Here is a 6,262-nt window from a genome sequence, read left to right on the forward strand (position 1 = left end):
CTTGATTCGGGGCTAACTTTTACCATTTGAAACACTAGACCCACCAATAGACTGGCAATTAAGCAATTACACCCATTTCACAGAATAAGCCATAAACACCTCTAAGTGTATTGTGAATCGCCCCAGCACGTTCCGCTTGGCCCTTATGCGTGATCTTTTGTCAGCTCTTTCTCTCTGGGATGATTAATAGTTTAATTTTTCAAAATTATTTAGACACACAAATAATTTGATACAAGTAGGGGCTATTACCACATCTTGTAATAGACATGTTACCGTGATGAAAGCTTTAATTTGTTTTCGGAACACTTAAAGGGTTAGAAAAGCCACCCTACTCCCTATCATCAATCATGTGTCACTTAGCAGAAGTGTTATATTATGTGAGCAATGAAAATATGCCGACTTAAATGGATGCAGTTGGACAGCTGGCTTCCCCTAGCTTTTGAATGTCTGCTTACTGTTTTCACTGTAGAGACAATTACAAGTAGTCGTCTAGTTGATGGTTTGTCCACTTGACATAAAGGATACTATTGGCAGCAAGCACATCAGTTATTTGAAGGTTTTTAGATGGTTGTAATTGATTGCGATAGAACTTAGTTGAATGCCTGGACATTATGTCAAGTGAAAATGTGGTGACTGTAAATAAGATGCCAGAACATTATGTTTACTGAAAATGTGGTGACTGTTAAAAATACATTTATTTTTAAGACAAGGAACGTGAAATTGTTTTTGCTTTAAAGAATTAAGTAACATGTTAAAACAAATTATAGTCTCTATAATCTCAGTATCAAGATACATTTTAAAAGATGTGTTTGAGAAGTGGGGATGATGTCATATCATACTATAACATTTTATTGGACAAGGTTTTGTAGTGCTGGGTCATGTATGTGACCTCAGAAGAGGATTTTGGGATGGTTCTTAAGAATTCCCAGATTACCATGAGACTCCAATGACTGATGAAACAGTACTAGGTGGAATGAGGTAAAATGATGAAGAATTTACGGTTGACTCAGCATACTGTAGTTTGCTGCATGTGATACCTGCTGGATTCAAGGGGACAAACGCAAGTTAAGGGGACAGGTGGGGTACGTGAGTATAAGTGAGCACAGTACATTGATGTCAAGATATTCAAGATATACTTTTGTTTTCCCATTCAAGGTTTTAATTAGTCTGTTATCCATTGTTGAGCACCAAGTCCTAAATCAAAGTTTCTACTCAATGACGCTTTTCAAACCAGACCTTTGTTTTTCTTTTCGCTAACCATAGGTGGTGTTATTTTGATGGGAGAGCAGTTCAAAAGTTGATACGACAAGTAAAAAGCTACAATGGATTCCCACATTAAAGGTAATCAGGATGACAAGGACCAAATCTGAAGCAGGTTTCCAAGTATTTATGTTTCAGTTTTGTGACTTTAAACAGCGTAGACCAATTATAAACCCAATGCGTTTTTTTACTGTGAGGATCCCGCCTCCTGTGTTCTCTCCAGCAGTACAGTAAATGAGTTTTCTATGCTTGAGGAGCGCTGTTTTCCACACCACGCTTGTTGACACATCAGCGTGCTGCCACACGGAGGGAGACGTGATTGGTACCATGAGTGTTCCAACGCATTTCAAAAGCCCTGACAGACTTCAGGGTTAAGATGTTCTGAATTAGATTTGAATTACAACCACTAAATGCCCCTGTCAAAGCTAATTACGGTTGACACTGCCCATGTGCGTTTAGCTGAGTCGGGCTTATAGGAAAGCATAGAGCTTAAACAAAGACATGCTCCAAAAGCATAGCCCCTGAAATTGTCATAGTGTAAAAGGGTAATAAGAAGGTATTTCTCGGCTAGGAATGTTAATCTACATTCAGTCTTTGTGCTATAGCCAGGCAAAGGAAAGGGCTGGAATATTTCTGGAGAGGTTTTTGTACTGAAGAATGGCATTTGATACAAGATCATTTCATGTTTTCAAGTTTTGTGATAAAAACCAGCTTTCTCAATCACCAGTTTTTTAACATCTGAATGATGAGTGCTATTTGCATTACATAAATGTTGTTTTGTTCGTCAGAGGACCCCATTCTGTTGAACATGCACCCTTAAATCTACCTAAACATTTAAACGTTACTTGATTTAATCCTTAAAAAAAACTAAACAAACTGACCAAAATCATCTGTGAAATTACATAATTTTCCATCTATAAAACCAATCAACTCATCTAAACAGAAATCCATCTTGAGTCATATCTCTTCTAGATGATGATACCACAGACCACTGTGGCCATAACACAGAGCCATCCTTACCTCTTTAAAATGGAGGATCTTTCAATGTAGAGCTAAATCAGTCTTTTGCAGTAGGCCACAGATGTTTGTGCTCTTGCTTCCTGACACAGTAATTGCCCAGGGATAGATGGCAAGGGGGGATGGGGGGGGGGGGGGTCCTTAAACAACGGTCAAAGTCTCTGAGAAAAATGAAAGGATAAAGAAATAAATTTGAATTCTCGCATGAAATGGGGAAAATAAACAGTATGCCTAAATTGGCCACAGAGTGGCCTCTGCAGTTTGTCAGGCCCCCAGACCCCAACAGTGCTACAGTATGGGCCCTTCAGACTCTATATTGTCCTCTTTCTTTCTCTTTCTGTCTGTCATTCTCTCCCTCTCAAACACACTCTTTGTCTCCCTCTCTCTCTTTCTCTCTCCACCAAATCACAAGCGGCAGCCCAGGTGTGCCAGCTTCCCACTCCTCAAAGCTATGCTCTGTTCTTAGGAGGTCAAAACTGAGGGCGTACTACAGAAAATAACTCTTAATGTACTTCTATTGTTTAATAATGGAGCAGAATTATGTACTGAATTGACAAAATATCTGCCAGTGGGTCTTTTAGAGAGGTTAGCAAATGGAGTATTTATGTATTTACGTAATGCAGTACAGAAGAATGATTGTTTTCTCCAAAACACCGGATTTGAAGACCAATCTGTTTTTATTCATGTTTACAATGGCTCTGCAGGGCTCTGATGTAATTCAGATCTATAACACGCGTCCAGCAACACCTCATTACTACCTAAGGTAGTCCCCCTCCCTTGTTCGGCTCATTTCCATAACCCTGCCCTCTGAACACGTTGAGGTGCACCTTTTGTGACATTAACTTCGGACCTCTTATTTCTCAAAGCGACCCCTCAAGACACACCACCAGCCTGCAATGCTACCCCCACCCCTGCTCTTTATTTCTTATAGGTGTACATTACATACAGCAAGTGCAAATTAGGTTACTCAGTAATGTCCACAGAGCCAGACCCCGTGGGGTTCTCGTCAGCTCTCGTGGAGCGTGTTGAACAAAAACAGTTACTCAGCTTAACGCACGGCGGCTATTATCAGGGGTGGGATTAGACGGGGTATTTGGCCCGCCGTAAATGTATCACAGCTTCATTAAATATGGACAACTTCACTGTGGTGCAACTGAACCGGATTGGTCCAAGTCGAGGGAGGGAGGTGAGGTTGGTGGGAGCATTTGGGTCAGTCCAAGTTGGGGGCGGGGGTAATATGGAGGGTTACAAGGCCCAAGGCTTTGCTAATGCTCTTATTCTGGACTTGGGGAGCAATAGGGGGTGACATGGCAAGCTACGGAGGGCAGAACGAACTGAAAAGCCTTTCCATCTGAAAGCACTTCATTAGGGGCCCTCCCTGAGCTTGAGTATGGCCCCCAACGTTCTAAAGAGGCATTAAACAGCTGAGGTCGAAAGCCGAGAAGGGCTGAGTAGATTCACCCCAAAGTGGAGGCTGATTTAGTCCTGTTTGAGCCTCATCATCAGCCAGTGCAGTCTCAGCTTACACTGTTGTCGGAGAGTCCCACAAATTACCTTTGATGCAGTTTAGGAATATTGCATAAACAACCAATTGCGAGTTTAGAGGGATTACTTTGTCTGAAACAATTCATCTTGATGGCCTCTAAAAAGAGGGGTGAGTGTAAAAAACAACAACTCAAAGGCCAAACAAGGCCAGCTGTTGAACGTTTGAAACGGTTTTAGCTGTGAGGAATGAGGAAGATATTATATTTGGCAAAGCAATTTCTCTTTAGAGGAAATATATAAAATTGGGTGTTTTTGCTTATGATGAACTGTTTGAACCCTTTGCCTCACAAAAATCCATGTGATTGCAAACACCCAAAAAAGTGTGCAATCACAAAAGGTTTTATTCCAAATGTTACACATTCTTTTTTAAGCAGCCTATTTTAGGAATAACACTGCCCCTTACTATTCTAAATACTCAAAAAGAACAATACTTTTCCACACCCCGAATTAAGTTATATTCTGCATACCAACTGTCCAAGGCCTCACACAAATACACTCAGAGCAAATCAATCCAATATTTTAGCAGTGTTAGGCCAATACAAAGCTCTTTACAGCAATATAGTTATCCTTGAATAATACTGCAATTCTATACAGGGGATTGATTTTTCCCACCAAAAAATGCATGCATCGTGTTACGCTCTCTTATACAAATTAAAAAATAGGGTAGTTCTGCATGCATCTCCTGGCACTCAAACAGACACCCCAAATGGAACCCAGGTTCTGCCTCTCTGGCACACGGTTGTTAAAAAGAAAAATACATAGAGGAGAGGCTTGGATATCAGATTATCATCAAGTAGCTGCAGATCCCCCAGTATTTTGTCGAAGATTTTGGTATTAGGTCTCCGCTTCAAAGTAGCTAATTACGCTAAGTCCTGATTTCATGGTCACAGCTGCACTGTATTACCAATCACAACATCTCTATGTAGACAGCTGTGGTTTTTGCGCTCTTTAGTGCTCTCTCTCTCTCTCTCTTTCTCTCTGCCTTTTAATCTCTCTCTGCTTCTCTCTTCCCCCTCTCTCTCTTTTACTCTGTCTCTCTCTTTCTCTTGCTCACTCTCTCTCTTTCTCTCTCACTCCCTCCCTCCCTCCTTCCCTCCTTCCCTCCCGTCTGTCTGTCAAGCCAACTTGGGAGGAGATGTGGTTTATCTCAAACTGTATCCATGTCAATACAGACATAAGCAGAGCCTATTCTAACTGATAACTTTTCCAAATGACATTGCTATTCGCAGCCAGTCCTATAACCCAGACAGGGTTTTACATTCCATCTCTAGGATTTCAAGAAGGCAAAAAATAAGAATTGCATGCAATTACCTTTATATCGCTCTCTCGAGGTCCAGATTTTTGGAATTTGTTGGTATGGATCCAGTGTCTGTATGAGGCCCTTACCCCCCCCCCCCCACACACACACACACACACTCACGCACTCTACACGATCATAACACACAGAAAGCAAATCCATCCATCTATACTGTGGTGCTTCACTAAATTGCGGACATAAACATGATACGCTGACAGTGAAACTTGCATCAGTTATCAGCCCCTAATTCAAACAGACACTCTCAATTGCTGTGGTGTAATGCTCGAAGAACACGACAATCACTCAACTTCATCTTCAATTTAGTAGTGCACATCTGCTGCTGCTGCACTTCTGGGATGCCGGACACAATCAGGATAATATTTGCTGCTCAAATTACTAAAGGCTAATAATCATAGTGTAATGGAATAACAGTGTCAGTTCTACTCAGAGTTCAGCCAATGGTTTAAAAAGACGAATACATTTGGCTTGAACATTTTTGAACTTCACTAGAAAAATTGTCAAACTGGACCATATATGAACTTGATGTAATATATATATATATATATGTCTGTCTGTCTGTCTGTCTGTCTGTCTTTATATTATTATATTATAGTCAGTTCAAAGATTTTGTTGGTGTGATTACAATGGGTGGACCTGTCCATCTTATTATATAAACATCTCACTTCAAGGACTTTCTCACACTCTCAGCCTAGTTATTGAAGGCTAACGCTGGACAGAGCTCTAACATGATGCACAAAATCAGAAGGGCAAGACATTTAATGTTAAGCAGGGCCTTTCACACACACACACACACACAACCTTGCATACACACCTCACATACTCACCAAGGGCCTATATGAGCTCCCCCCCCCCCCATACACACACACATAAACACACATTCCCCCCTGTTGGCTGGGGGTTAACATTGGGCAGGACTCCCCAGCTAAGCAGAGAGGCTGCACAGCATCACTCCTCAACAAATCCATTGTTGCTGGTTATGCTCGAGGGGTTCAACATACAAGGCCAATTACCCTCAGATGAAAGAAGATGTATTTGAACCGTTCTTGACCACAGGCCTGATGTTAGGCATTAGGTAGTGAGCCACTCCAGTGACAGGGACCCAGGGTGGAGGGATCAGTTACA

The sequence above is a fragment of the Hypomesus nipponensis genome, chromosome 3 (assembly GCF_054491055.1).
Source record: "Hypomesus nipponensis isolate SF chromosome 3, ASM5449105v1, whole genome shotgun sequence".
NCBI lineage: Eukaryota > Metazoa > Chordata > Actinopteri > Osmeriformes > Osmeridae > Hypomesus > Hypomesus nipponensis.